General features: G+C 44.4%; 1 protein-coding gene across 1 annotated transcript in view; it reads left to right on the forward strand.

Annotated features, from left to right (window-relative positions):
- Positions 1–1,253: 1,253 nt before the first annotated feature.
- SPIN1 (spindlin 1) overlaps positions 1,254–13,610 on the forward strand; it is a 65,310-nt gene continuing 52,953 nt past the window's right edge. The window contains 1 exon segment of the mRNA XM_082655880.1: positions 1,254–1,345. The gene's annotated coding sequence lies outside the window, so the exon portion shown is untranslated.

The following is a 13,610-nucleotide window of genomic DNA, read 5'->3' on the forward strand; positions in this document are numbered from 1 at the left end:
GCAGGTTAGAGTATACACAGTGCTTTCCAATAATACATCTGTCATTTGACCTGACAACATTCGGGGAGGCGGTTTATTACGAAGTGACTGCGCTTTTGCACTCGAGGAACCACGTCCGCCCAGCGACTCGCTGGAGGACACCGGGCTGGTGGGCGGAGAGGGCTGGGCGGGAGTCGGGAGATGAGGATGTGGGGAGAGGCGAGACCCAGGCCAGGGCTTGGGGGCAGAACTCCAGGCTGGGGTAGGGGTTCAGACCCGGGGTTCAGCCTCCAGGTACGGCACTCCGCAGGAGTCAAAACTGTTCTGGACGCTTCCTTCCTCTCCCCGTCCTCCTGCAAACAATTAACCTGACACTCAAAGGGCATCTTGGCTTAAACATAACTCAAACAAGTTCACAAGTAACCGTGGGAATGCCTGGCTCCTGACTTCCGCGGAGAGCCGAGCGAGTTCTCCAGTTTGTGGTGGGGGCGGCGCACGGGGAGGGAGTGCAGGGTCAAGAGCTGCAGAGCTCACCCTCCCCTGCCAGGTAGGGCAGGTGAGTGGGCGAGGCCCGGGTCCGTGCCGCGGTGGCGCAGTGCGGCGGAGGGGTCCGCGCGGGAAGCCAGATGGCACTGGACGCTGTCTCTGCGGCCACGGCTCAGCCAGTGGAGGGCCTTGTCACTGTATCCGGTTTTATCCAAAGGGGCGGCGTGCGCGACGCAGGTCGACTTGCTGCTTAAATTCAAGGACAAGGAGGGACAGTCATTCGGTGAAAGCCCTCCCACCGCGCGAAAACGAAACTTCCAAGGATGCCAGACTTCCGTTGCGACCGCGCCGCCCCTCTCCCGGGCCTCCGGGCCCTGAACGCCGCCTCTTCCAGCGCGCAGCTGGGGCGCAGCCAAGCCCCGCCCCCAGGTGAGAGCCGCGCCCGGCTCCTCCCCGCCGCCAGGCCCCACCCGGCGCCAGGCCCCGCTCCGCTCTGTTCGGCGGCCAGGTGAGTTGTGCCAGACCAAGGCCTGCTCTGCCACCAGGCCCCGCCCCACCTCCAGGCCCTCCCCCACTCAGTCCCGCCCCACCACCAGGTGAGCAGTCTCAAGCCAAGTCCGCCGGGCCCCGCCCTCCGCCCTCTAGGCCCCGCCCACCGACTGCAGCGCCTGCGTAGTACGGCCCGTCGGGCCGGGGCCGGGCCGCTCGGCCGGTGCAGTCGGCGGGCGCAGTGCGCGTGCGCCGTGCGGCCGGGGGCGGGCGGCGGCGGCCGCGGAGCGGGGGCGGGGCGGCGCCGTCTGGCTCGGTTGGGCCGGGGCGGGAGCGCGGCGCGGGACGGCAGGGCCCGCGGGCTGCCGACGGCGGCCTAGGTGGCCGGCAGGTGAGGTCCGTGCGCCGTGGGGAAGCGGGCGCCGCAACGGGGTCGCGGGCGGGGCGCGCTGAGGGACGGTGGCGCCCGGGGAGCAGTGGGCCGAGGCGCATTGTCCGGGCGGCGGGTGGCGCCTGCACAGCGCCCCCTGCCGGCCGGGCCGCGGGCGGGGGCCTCGGGCTCTGACCGCGCGCCTTTGTTCGCCGCCCCCGCCAACATGGCCGCCGCCCCCGGCCAGGCCGGTCGGCCCGCGCGCTTTGTTCCGGAGGCCTCGGCACACAGTGGGCGGGGGGCGCGGGGCGGCGGGGGCGCTGCGGCGGGCCCTGGCGGGGGGCGGGGCGGGGTGAGTGTTGCATAACCCGGGCTGGGCGGGGAGGAAGGAATGGGACCCTCGGGTCTTGAGGGGGAGGGGTTCGAGTCCCCTGGGGCGGGGGTGGGGACTGTATCCCTGGTTGGGTGGGAGGGGATGTAAAGGGGGGAGGGGAACGGGCCCTCGGGGCGTGGGGAGGGGCTGGGGTGGAGGGTGGGAAGGCGGTGGGGGAGGGAATGGCGACTGCCCCCCGGAGCGTGAGAGAGAGAGGGGCTCTGCACCGAGACCTCAGAAAGGGGAGGGGGTTCTCCGGGTTCTGGACCCCCCTGAGGCCTGGCGCTGGTCTCCCACCCAGGGCTGTGTACCTACGACGGCGTAGCCTCCCCGGCGGCAGCCCTGGGTCCTGCAGCAGTAGGCTTCGTGGAGAAGGTGGTTTTTCGGGGCTCCCCGTAACACCCCCCTCCTAATTTCCACCGCCCCCTTGGCTGCCTGTCCGCGCGCCCTGGTCAGCTCTGCGCGGGACTGGCGGACGGCGGGGTTTCTGCACACCCACACTCACACAGTTTTCTTTTTCATCACGAGTGACCTTGAACGCATTCCGCAAGCATTTGCTCAGATTAATTGCACGGCTCGGAAACTGCGCAGTGCCTTCGGTTTGGCTCTGTTCATCTTTCCAACTGCGGATGCGTCCTCGACTCTACCGGGTTAGATTTTAGTGATGGTTTCAGCAATAAATGCCACGAAATAGGCACCCCAAATCTGTTTACGCATTTGCTTTACGGTTATTTGCTATTTATGATTTGTGGATTGAGATTCCTGGTTTTGGAGAGGGTTTTCCATGCATGTTGAAGTAGCAAATATGGATTTTGCTGTACGTTAAAAAGCAACACCAAATACATTTAAGTGTTAACGGATTACACTGTATAACGTGACTTGTGCCAGAGACGACATACCTACCAAAATGCGAATTCCTATATAACTTCTGTTGGAATTTTCTGGAAGGAGCTCCGCGGTCTGAAAGCATTGATGGAGAGTACAGTAATTGCTTTCTACACAGCTTTTGTTAGGAAGTGAAAACTAAACCTACACTTGAGGATGTATACCAGGACAGATTGAGTTTGTGAACATTCTTAAAGGTTGTGAACTTTCAGAGGCTGTGAAATTTCGGATGGGGGTAGAGTGAGTGAAATGAGGAGGCTTCTCCCCCATCCCCCCAACCTTGGTTAATGGGCAAATACCAAAAAGTTGTAGTAGCTACTGGATTACAGAACCTTTATTATCAGACTTGATAATTAAATGTAAGAGTTGCTAAATATGTTTGTCAAAATTATGGGTAGTAGATGTGTGTTTCTTGTGAGAAATAAAATAGAATTTCTTTATTTTGACTCTTGAGTAGCAAAATGGTTACTTTATTTTTTTTAGTATTTATTTATTTGTTTATTTTGACTGTGCCGGGTCTTAGTTGCCACACACAGGATCTTTACTTGTGGCATGCGAACTCTTAGTTGCGGCATGCGTGTAGGATCTAGTTCCCCACCCAGGGATCGAACCCGAGCCCCCTGCATTGGGAATGCGGAGTCTTACCCACTGGACCACCAGAAGTCCCACAAAATGCAAAATGGTTATTTTCAAATGCCGTGAAATGGGTAAGGAAAAGAGGCCCTCAGTCATCTCTATGATTAACTTAGCATTCTTTTTGTTTTTTGTGATACGCGGGCCTCTCACTGCTGTGGCCTCTCTCGTTGTGGAGCACAGGCTCCAGCTGCGCAGGCTCAGCGGCCATGGCTCATGGGACCAGCCGCTCCGTGGCACGTGGGATCCTCCTGGCCCGGGACACGAACCCGTGTCCCCTGCATCGGCAGGCGGACTCTCAACCACTGTGCCACCAGGGAAACCCCTAGCATTCTTTTTTTTAAGGTTTTCTGTTGGCCCCAGAATTTTGATAGTATTGTTTCTGACAGTACCTTTATTTACCAATTCAGACCACAGTAACAGTATTTACTTAGTTTTGGAATATATATCTGAAGCAGTGTTTAAGGTGGTATTCTTGGTAATACTAGTGCTAAGAAATGCTACAGGAAAAACAAAACGGTTCTTGGTTACCTTAGTTTGGGAAACGTTGCTTTGTCCTTTTCCTTCTCCCCAAGGGTCACAATTCACATTATCAGGTTAAGGGCTCTGAGAAATAGTACCAGCACTGTTTTCCGTATTTGGCCCCAGATCCCTTCTTGTTTTGTTTTTCGTGTAATATCTAGTAACACTCTTGAAATCCAGGTAATGGTGAAACGTTGGTCATTGGTGTCCTTACCGGTAATGGTACCACTCCTGTAAATTGTGGACTGGGAGGTTGATGTGATTTGTGTGTGCCTGTGCATTCTATGGGAAAGAGTACCTCAGATTTGGCTCTTATCACACTGATAGTGTATAATTATGAGTTATTAATTTGAGGTCTTAACTAGAAGAAATTTAATTATGTAGTGTTCTCACTTCCCAATGACTTACCTGATTGCATACAGTTAAACTCCACTGGCTGCACTCCTTAATTGTTAGCATTTTTTCTGCCGGTATGTTGGAAACACATAAAAAGGGTACTGTTGTTCCTGAAGAATTATTGTGGATTATTTTAGAGATTAAAAATAATGCTGTTGGGTATTTCTTTTGAATTAGCTATTAGCAGGATTCTAATTTGCTGAGAAAGAACAGTTAACATATATCATGTAAATACTTTCTTATATTTATTAGATGCTTAATTGTGTTTTCTTTCTCTTTTCCTTGAATGAAAAGAAATTGGAAGCAGGGAATCAATTGTGCAAAGGATAAGAGCTCTGGAGTTGGACATGGAGATGGCCTTCAGCTCAGAAGAGTCTGGGTTGAAATCCAGCCACACTCCTTACTGGTTCAAAGCTACATACATGATTCATCACATAGCCTTTTTAAGCTTTCTTAAAAAGCTTAAACCTGTGATGAAAGCTAGATTTCATCCTATAGGATGAAACCTATCATATAAAGCTATTATGAGAATTAAATGCAATGGATTTGTAGAGTTCCCAATACAGTTCCTGAAGTTCAGCAGCTGGTGCCAGTCATTGTTGATTTCCTTCTCCATCCTGCTTTTGAACTTTGCTATAGTTATTAGCATTTTTTTTCAGCATCAGGTTGCTTAGTTGTGCTTGTCTTCAATTAAATTTTTTTATACATTTATTTATTTATTGGCTGCGTTGGGTCTTCGTTGCTGCACGCGGGCTTTCTCTGGTTGCGGCGAGGAGGGGCTACTCTTCGTTGCGGTGCACGGGCTTCTCATTGCAGTGGCTTCTTTTGTTGCGGAGCACGGGCTCTAGGTGCGCAGGCTTCAGTAGTTGTGGCTCACAGGCTCTAGAGCGCAGGTTCAGTAGATGTGGCACATGGGCGTACTTGCTCCGCGGCACATGGGATCTTCCCAGACCAGGGCTCAAACCCGTGTCCCCTGCATTGGCAGGCGGATTCTTAACCAGTGCGCCACCAGGGAAGCCCCAATTAAATTTTTAATTAAATCTCTACTGGGTGCTTATTATATGGCCTTAAAATTGCCATAAGTCGTGTATGGACATAATACATAAAGATGTGCCCTCAGAGACCTTACGGCTTGGTAGGGAAGATACCCATACATAAGATGAGGAAATTCTATGCTTTTGATATCTGGGAAGAGAAGGTGATGTTCCAGCAGGGTTAAGAATATAGATTAGGAGAGGAAAAAAGTCTAGATGAAGGGACAGCAGGAGCAGAGTCCTGAAGAGAGTGTTCGAGACCATTCTGGATTTGAATTACAACCAAAAGTTTGCCCTGTATTATCGGTTACTCCTGTGTGACTGATTCCTAGGGTCCCTGGACATCATAAGTTCTCTGTGGGTATTGATCATACCACTGCTGACACCACTTATAATTTGGCATGGCCAGTCTGTCTAGGGATGAATTTGGGGCCAGATTTTAAATAATTGTACATATCTCATCAAGGTGGTTGGTGTTTATCCTAAAGGTGAGGGGAGCCATTGGAAGGCATTAAACCGTATGAAAGGAGCATTGGAGGAAATCTGCCAGTGTAGGAGCTCTAGTTTAAAGAGTGTAACCTGTTCAAGAAGGCAGATGAAGTCATTTGAAGCAGGGGCAATTTGTCTGGAGTCCCTAGAATGTTAAGTGTGTTGACTTTTTGTGGGGTGGGTAGAGGGAGGAAGGATCCATTCATCATGGATATTGTTTTATCCAAATGTTGATAGAGTAAATGAAGAGGTTAATAAAGCATTTTCATACCATTTTAGATGTTTCTAGATTGTAGTAATAAAGCATGACAACTTTTTAAATTTAGATTATATTTGTTTGTTTATATTTGTTGTTCAGCTTGCTTATAGTTATATCCTTATAACCTAGGTTTAATTTTTGGACCTGTCTGCAAATGATCCACGTATTTATCTATAGATGATCTATATACTTACACGTATGTATGACCTGTATATCTACCTGTATATTAACTAATCATATATCTAAGTTAATATTCCTAGTGTGAGTTTTAGGTCCTGACACAGGATAAGAATGTTCTTTTTCCTATGTACAGGGTTGATTTGTTGTTGTTTCTTTTTGCTTTCTCTCTTTCAGGATCACTGTGGACCCAAGGAATTTTATGTATTTGGTGTGTTTTAAACAAGTAGTCATCATTCTTTTCCCTCAGCTTGTTCTAATTTGGGCATGGCTTGGTCCTTTCAAACTAGTACTCTTCCCTTGGATGCGACCCCATTAATCTTTGAACTGTTTCTTGCTCATGTTACAAGATGTCTTAGATTCACTTTGTGCTTTTCCTGCCCAATATCTATCAGCCAGTTGTTTTAGCTCTTTTTATCAGGCAGTGGAATTTAGATAACAAAATCTGGTGCTGTGTGTCCTTACTGCTACTGAGATGCCCTTGCTTTCATTGGATAGGCTTGGGAAATAATAAATTTTGATTTTGTGTTGATATTTCCAATTCACATTTAACTTTATAGGGTTTTTACTTTGACTTTATCCTTTCTTCTCTAATGTTAAAAATTTGCATTCTTAGCAACAGTAGTTACTTTCCTTTATCCTACAGTATAAATATAGTAGTTTGAAAACGTTAATAACAGTAGAGTGATTGTAGGTTTGTATTTTATTCTCCTTGTTTTAAAAATGTATCCATGCAAGGATGTACAGTTGACAATCTGAATTATAAAATCATTTGAAAACATTTTCCCTCTAATTTTGTAACCAATTTGATCATTAGTTTGGTTTATTTGAATGAAATCTTTAACTTTTAAGGATTTCTTTAATGTTTTAATGTATTTTTTCAGTGTGTAAAACATTTATATAGTTCCAGAATCAAAGCTGCATTACTAAGGTATGTTCACATTCTCCCTTTTCTTCCTATCCCTGCACTGTAACCCTCCTGCCCCACTTTTATTAGTTTCTGGTTTATTTTTCCACTGTTTTTGCAAATTTAATCACAAGTATGTTTTTTACCTGCCTTTCTTAAAAAGAAGTTTGTGTACACTTTTGTTTCTTCCTTTTTACTTAATACATTCTAGAGATCACTTCGTATACACTCTTTTTTATTCTTTTGTGCTTGTAGTTCATTTCCTAATTATAAACACTTGGGTTGTTTATATTCCATTGCTGTGAATAACCTTGTGGATGTATTGTTTTGTATTTGTGCAGGTATAGTTTCAAGATAGTGAGATTGTTGGGTAAAAGGTAAATGTGTTTGTAATTTGTTAGTGTCAGAAATCACCTTTTAAAAAGGCAGATCTGATTATGTCACCTTTTACGTAAAACCCTCAGTGGCTTCCCATTGCTTTAAGGACAGAACTTCAAAACGTGGCCTTAAGGGTGTGCATATTTCTTAAACTTTGGGGCCTTGACCTCACCAATACCACATCTCCCTTTGCTTTCCTTGCTCCAGCCATGCAGGTCCTTCTCACATCTCCCGTGCCCATCATCATCTCCGCCACCAGGGAGTGTGGCATTTGTTCTTTCCCTCTTCCTGGAATGCTTTTCCGTCCGGGTTTCAGTTATTCCTAGTTTCATTTAGAGCTTGTCTCAGGCATCACTTTTTTATGAAATTCATTTTGTGTGAGTTTGCACATTTTATAATAAAGGTAGAATAGGGAACTTCGATATATCCACCACTTGCTACAGTAACTAGCAGTTTTCTTGACTTTACTGAAGTCAAGTTCTTCTATTAGGGACATTGTTGTCCTTCCTGGTGCTTATCAAAATTACAGGGTTACATTTGTTCACATGATTTAATGGATTTTTGTTTTCTCAAAAAGGCTGAGCTTCATTAAAGTAGAGATTCTTCTTGTTTTGTCTGTAATTACTTTTCTAGTCCTTAGTTCAGTACTTGGGTTGTGAGTGCTCAAATTCCCTGGGCAGTAACTAGAATTGTCCAAGGGCAGGTTGAGGCTGTGTGGTTAAATGTGTGGTCTGTTGCACAGGGGTCTGTCAGACAGTCTTATTCAGGGATCTCAGTTAACACAGTGTAGGAGCTGATGATGCAACTCGTTGATAAGACTGTTGTCTGTGTGCCTGATGCTGGAGTTTGCAGTCCATAGGACAGGCATTTGAGAAGGGAAGGTGGATGTAATGTGGGGGAGAACCCAGACTGGAAGCCACAGCAAAACAGATGGAAAGCTGTGTCAGTTCTGTTGCCTCTGACCTTGGTTGTGTGGATATCCTGAAAGAACTGGCCCTTTGTCATGGAGGTAACCACACACACTTGGCCCAGGAGGCAGAGACTCTCAGGGAGCCTGGGGGAAGGTAGAGTAGTTGTTGCAGCCTCGCATCATTGAAGCAAATGGGGAGTTCAGTGGGTGCAGACTGCAGATGTCCTACCAGATGTTTGCCCCTTCACTTGCTTCCTCCGCGTGCTGCACAGTAGTCTCTCTTCTGGCCCGCCCAATCTGGAAACAAATGGGAGTGGAAATCTTGGGGAATGCGATTTAGCCTAGCCAAGTGAAAACGTTGCAAAGCAAAACGATGAGTTCAGGGTTTTAAATTACCAGGTCAGGTTCCACATAAGGGACCTGAAAGTTTCTACAACTGCCCTAAAACTGCAAATTGAATTCCCCGTTTGTAAGTGAAAACATTGGTTGGTAAGGAATGGGATCCTGAAAATTGGATTAGCGGCATATGGTCAGATTCTGATTTAACTGGAGACCTTGAACACCTAAATTCTGCTGGGCTACCTTTCCCAGTAGAAGCAACCTTTCCATCCCTTCCCTTAACTTAATCTCCCTTTGCCTGAAAAACCTGCATTTGGCTTCCCCTAGGATCATCCCAGGAGGTCCCAAAGGGTGAGGTGCAAATTGTGACCCATGAAGAGGTAGGCCTACCCAAAAGATTGTCTAGTTTGCCATGAGCGAAATAGGAACCTGGGGAATATTTATGGGAATGGATGTTAAGGGTGTGAGTTGAAGGTGAAGGGAATGTAAAGTTGGGTTAGGCCAAATTTATTGATGTGGACCCATAAGGAGAGATTCTGGATTCAGTGTTACAGCTTGAGGGCTTAGAAAGGGCTCTGCTTGGTTGATTGCCTGAAACAAACCGAAGGGTGACCTGTACTAAGTGGAGTTGAGATGCCAGAACTACCTTGGTATACTGTAGAGGAAGGTATCCAAAGGCTTAGGGAGATTGGAGTATTGGAGTGGATTTGTCATGAAAGACTTACCCTTCCTGGGAAGGTTCACAACTCAGGCCTTATCCCACAGCCATAAGACACCTGCAAGACATCTGAACATTTGGTACGATAAGCCCCAGTATCCTTGAGAACTCTGGTCACTCTTCTCTGTAGATCAGAAATCACAGTGGGATCTGCTGGCACTGAACTGGGATCTGTAAATGCTGTGGTGACAGTTGGATCCTGGGTTGTCAGGTCTTTTAAATGGTCTTTTTTATTTAGAATCAATCTCTGGGTTGTAACTACTGGTAATTTTTTGGTTACTCTGGTATTTTTGTGTAACCCTCTGAAATTTTTCCTTAAATTGACTCAGTGAAAGATAAAAGCAATTTTATGTACTTTCCGTTCATAATTACTCTTCACCACAAGCTTTAGTCCATAAAGTAGGGTTCATCTAAAATACATTAGCCTTTAAATATATAGTTTATATGACTTGTGGGACTATAATTTGGTGGACTCTTTTTGGAAGGTGGCGTCATTGAAACAATATAAAATGCCTGTACTCTGTTCGGCCTAGCAATTCCACTGCTAGGAATTTATGGTATAGATGTATTTGCACAAAGGTACAAACCTGTATGTGTAAGATTTTTCATTATAGTGGTGTTTGTGGTAGTGAAAAATGAGAAACATCTGTCTAATATTGAAGTTAACAGTAAAGTAAGTGATCTTTATGTCCATACTCTGGAATGTTCTGTCACTATTAAAAATAAGAGGGAAATAAAAATAAGAGGAAAAAATTTCCTATACTGCATGGAAAATGTAATGTTTAGTAAGAGAAGCAAGTTGTAGAACTTTGTGTGTGCATGTATGTGTTTTAAGATGTTTGTATATCTATACTTACTATGCTTTAAGAATTTGCATATGTCATTAGATTCACAGCAGTCTTTTAACAGTGGTTACCTCTGAGGGATGTGAGAATGATGAAGGAAGGGGGAGGAGGGCTCCATGTAAACAGTCTGGCTGCATACAGCTTCTTTTTTTTTTTTAGTTTATTTTTTTTGAATTTTATTTTTATATAGCAGGTTCTTATTAGTTATCTATTTTATACATATTAGTGCATATGGGTCGCTTCTTAATCTGAGTTAATAGTAAGTAGCAAATTCCCCTTTGGTTTAAGGATAGTTGACTTTTCAGAGTCTTGCCTTTTTGATTTTTCTTTTTTTCTTTTTTTTTTTTTGGTGAAATGTACTGAAAGTACAGAAGTAGTTACAGATCCATGGTTTGTGACATACCAACCGTGGAACTCTACACATTTTGTCATTAATTTCATTCACTCGGTCATGTATAGTTGTAGTTTGTTTATTAATGTAATGATTTATTCATGTATTATCCATGGTAGTAGTTCATTCTTCTGTTGATAAATATTGGGTTGTTCCCAATTTGAGCCTGTTAAGGTCCCCCAAGGACAAGAAGACAACAAGTTGGGGTTAGATTTTGCTGTAGGAGAAATACTTGTGACAAAGCCAACAGCCCCTTGCAGGACTGATGTATGTAGAGGAGGAAGAGGTTGGAGGGAACGTTTGGTACGATAAGTCTTCGGACTTCAGTGCAGTTCTAAGAAAGTAAGGCCAGTGACATGTCCTCCAGCCAAAGTTGGGGTCAGAGGAGTTCCTTCTCCTGCAGGAATGGACCTGCTTTAGCATCCTGCCTATGGCCAGTCATTGGCTAGAATAGCCTGTGGGAAGTTGGGCTGGGGGAATGGTGATGATGGATTCAGAACAGAGCAGCTCCCCATGTTAGGTGATACAGCAGTCTCATTTCCATGACTGTCACGGGGCTCATGTGAGCAGACGTGCTGTGAACATTCAGGTGCATGTTTCTTGTATGCTTTTTTGTTGGGTAGACTTAGGAGTAGAATTGTTGGGTCGTATATTATGCCTATGTCTGGTATTAGTAGATAATGCCAAACTTCCAGTGTGGATATACCTATCAGTTTCTATTCCAGCTACAGCAGGGGTCCCCAACCCCCAGGCTGCGGACAGGTACCTGTCTGCGGCCTGTTAGGAACTTGGCTGCACAGCAGGAGGTGAGTGAGCGAAGCTTCATCTGCTGCTCCCCATCACTTGCATTACCGCCCGAGCCATCCCCCCGCCCCCCCGCCCCGTCCATGGAAAAATTGTCTTCCACGAAACTGGTCCCTGGTGCCAAAAAGGTTGGGGACCGCTGGTGTAGAGCAAACAGAGAGCAGAGGGTGGGGGAGAGGGCAAGGGTGGAGAAAAGAGGGGGAGGGAATGGGTGGGAGTGGGAATTTTCTTCATCTTAAGCAGCTAAGATTTCTAGGGTGGTTTGTAACCATAGCATACTCATTAACCTATCTTGTCAGATAAACTTTTTTTTTTGTTTTAAATACACTTTATTTTTAAGAGCAGCTTTAGGTTCACAGCAAAACAGTAGAAAGTACAGAGTTCCCCTGTACCCCCTGATCTCACACAAGCACAGCCTCCCCCATTAGCAGCATCCTGCACCAGATTGTACATTTGTTAGAATGGGTGAACCTACATTGACAAATCATTATCATCCAAAGTCCATAGTTCACATAGGGTTCACTCTTGGTGTTCTATATTCTGTGGGTTTTGACATTTATAATATGTATCTGACATTATAGTGTCATACAGAATAGTTTCACTGCTCTAAGAATCTTCTGTGCTGTATTTGTTTTTTTCTGATTTCTGTCTTCATTCCATTGTGGTCATAATACTATGTAATTAAAAGCTTATGAAATTTTTTGAAGCTTGGTTTATGGTCCAACATATGATCACTTTTTGTAAATGTCCTGTGTGTGCTTGGAAAGAATGTGCTTCTGTCTTTGTTAGATGCAGTGTTCTATGTTTGTTAGTTTAACTTGGTTAATTGTGTTAAATTCTTCTACATCCTTTTTTCCTTTTCGTTTGCTGGTTGTATTGGTTACCAAGAGAAATGTATTAATACTCATATTTTGCATTTGTCTGTTTCTCCTTACTTGCGATAATTTTTGCTTTATCTATTTTGTGGCTATGTTACTAGGTGCGTACAATGTTTAGCATTGTGTATTTTCTTTACCGATTGAGTCTTTTAAAATAATTGTCTTTCCTTAAGGCAAAAGTGTTATTAGAGGTAAAGGTTGATTAGCTTAATATTAATGTAGTTGCATTATCTTTTCTCTGATTAGCAGGTGCAGTGTATATCTTTTTTTTTAACCTTGTACTTTCATTCTTTGTACTATGTTTTGGACGTTTCTGTTGTCAGCAGTATATAGGTGGGATTTTAAAAATCTAGTCAGACAATACTTCTCATAATTGGAGTGTTTAGTCTATTGATATTTAAATTTAACCCAACTGTTGACATAGTTGGGTTTGAGTATGTTGTCTTAATAAGTGCTTTCTGTTTATTGTACCTGTTTTATGTGTCTTTTACTCCTTTCTTGGCTTTCTTTGAATGCCTTTTTTTTTTTTTTCCTCTGCTAACCTCAAGGTTACTTAAAACATGCATCTTTGACTTGTCAAAATCTAATATTTGGTTGTTTCCCCCTCTTCCTGGACACTTAAACTCCATTTATATTAGTTTCACTTACGTAGCACAGTTTGTGCTATTTTAATTCTGTGTATATTTTGTCTTAGGACACTATTAATTTGTACAGTAGTAGCCATTTAGATTTACCCTTTTCATTGCTCTTCGTTCCTTGTTATAATTCCAGTCCAATCCAATTCCAATTCCATTTTCCTTCTGCCTGAAGAACATTCTTTATTTCTCCCCTGTTGTGTGACTCCTAATAGTGAATTCTTTGAGTATGTGTTAGTCTAAAAATATCTCAAATTGATTTTCCCTTTTGAGGGATATTTTTGATTTGTATAGAGTTCTAACTTGTCAGTTTTCTTCTAAGGTGTTGAAAGAAGTTATTAGATTTTCAGCTTTCATTTTTTTTCTTAAGTAAACTGTCAGTTTAATATTTGCTGTCATGGATGGGATCTTTTTTACTTCAGGCTTTTATGGGTTTTTTTTTTTTTTTTTTGGTCTTTGGTTTTCAACAGTTTTTATGATGTGTCTAGGTATATATTTCTTTTTATTTATATTTTGTGTTTATAGGTCTTACTGAATCTGTGGTAATGTTTTCTATTCTTTTGAGAAGTTTGCAGCCATTATCTTTTAAAGTATTTCTTCTGCCCTGTCCCCCCTACCCTCTACTCCATTTAAATGCATGTGAGGCGTTCCCAGTCTCTTACCCTTTGCATGCTTCGTCCTTGGTATTTCTTCTGATCTATCTTTGTTCACTA

This window comes from Grampus griseus (genome assembly GCF_964374135.1).
Source record: "Grampus griseus genome assembly, chromosome: 6".
In the NCBI taxonomy this organism is placed as follows: domain Eukaryota; kingdom Metazoa; phylum Chordata; class Mammalia; order Artiodactyla; family Delphinidae; genus Grampus; species Grampus griseus.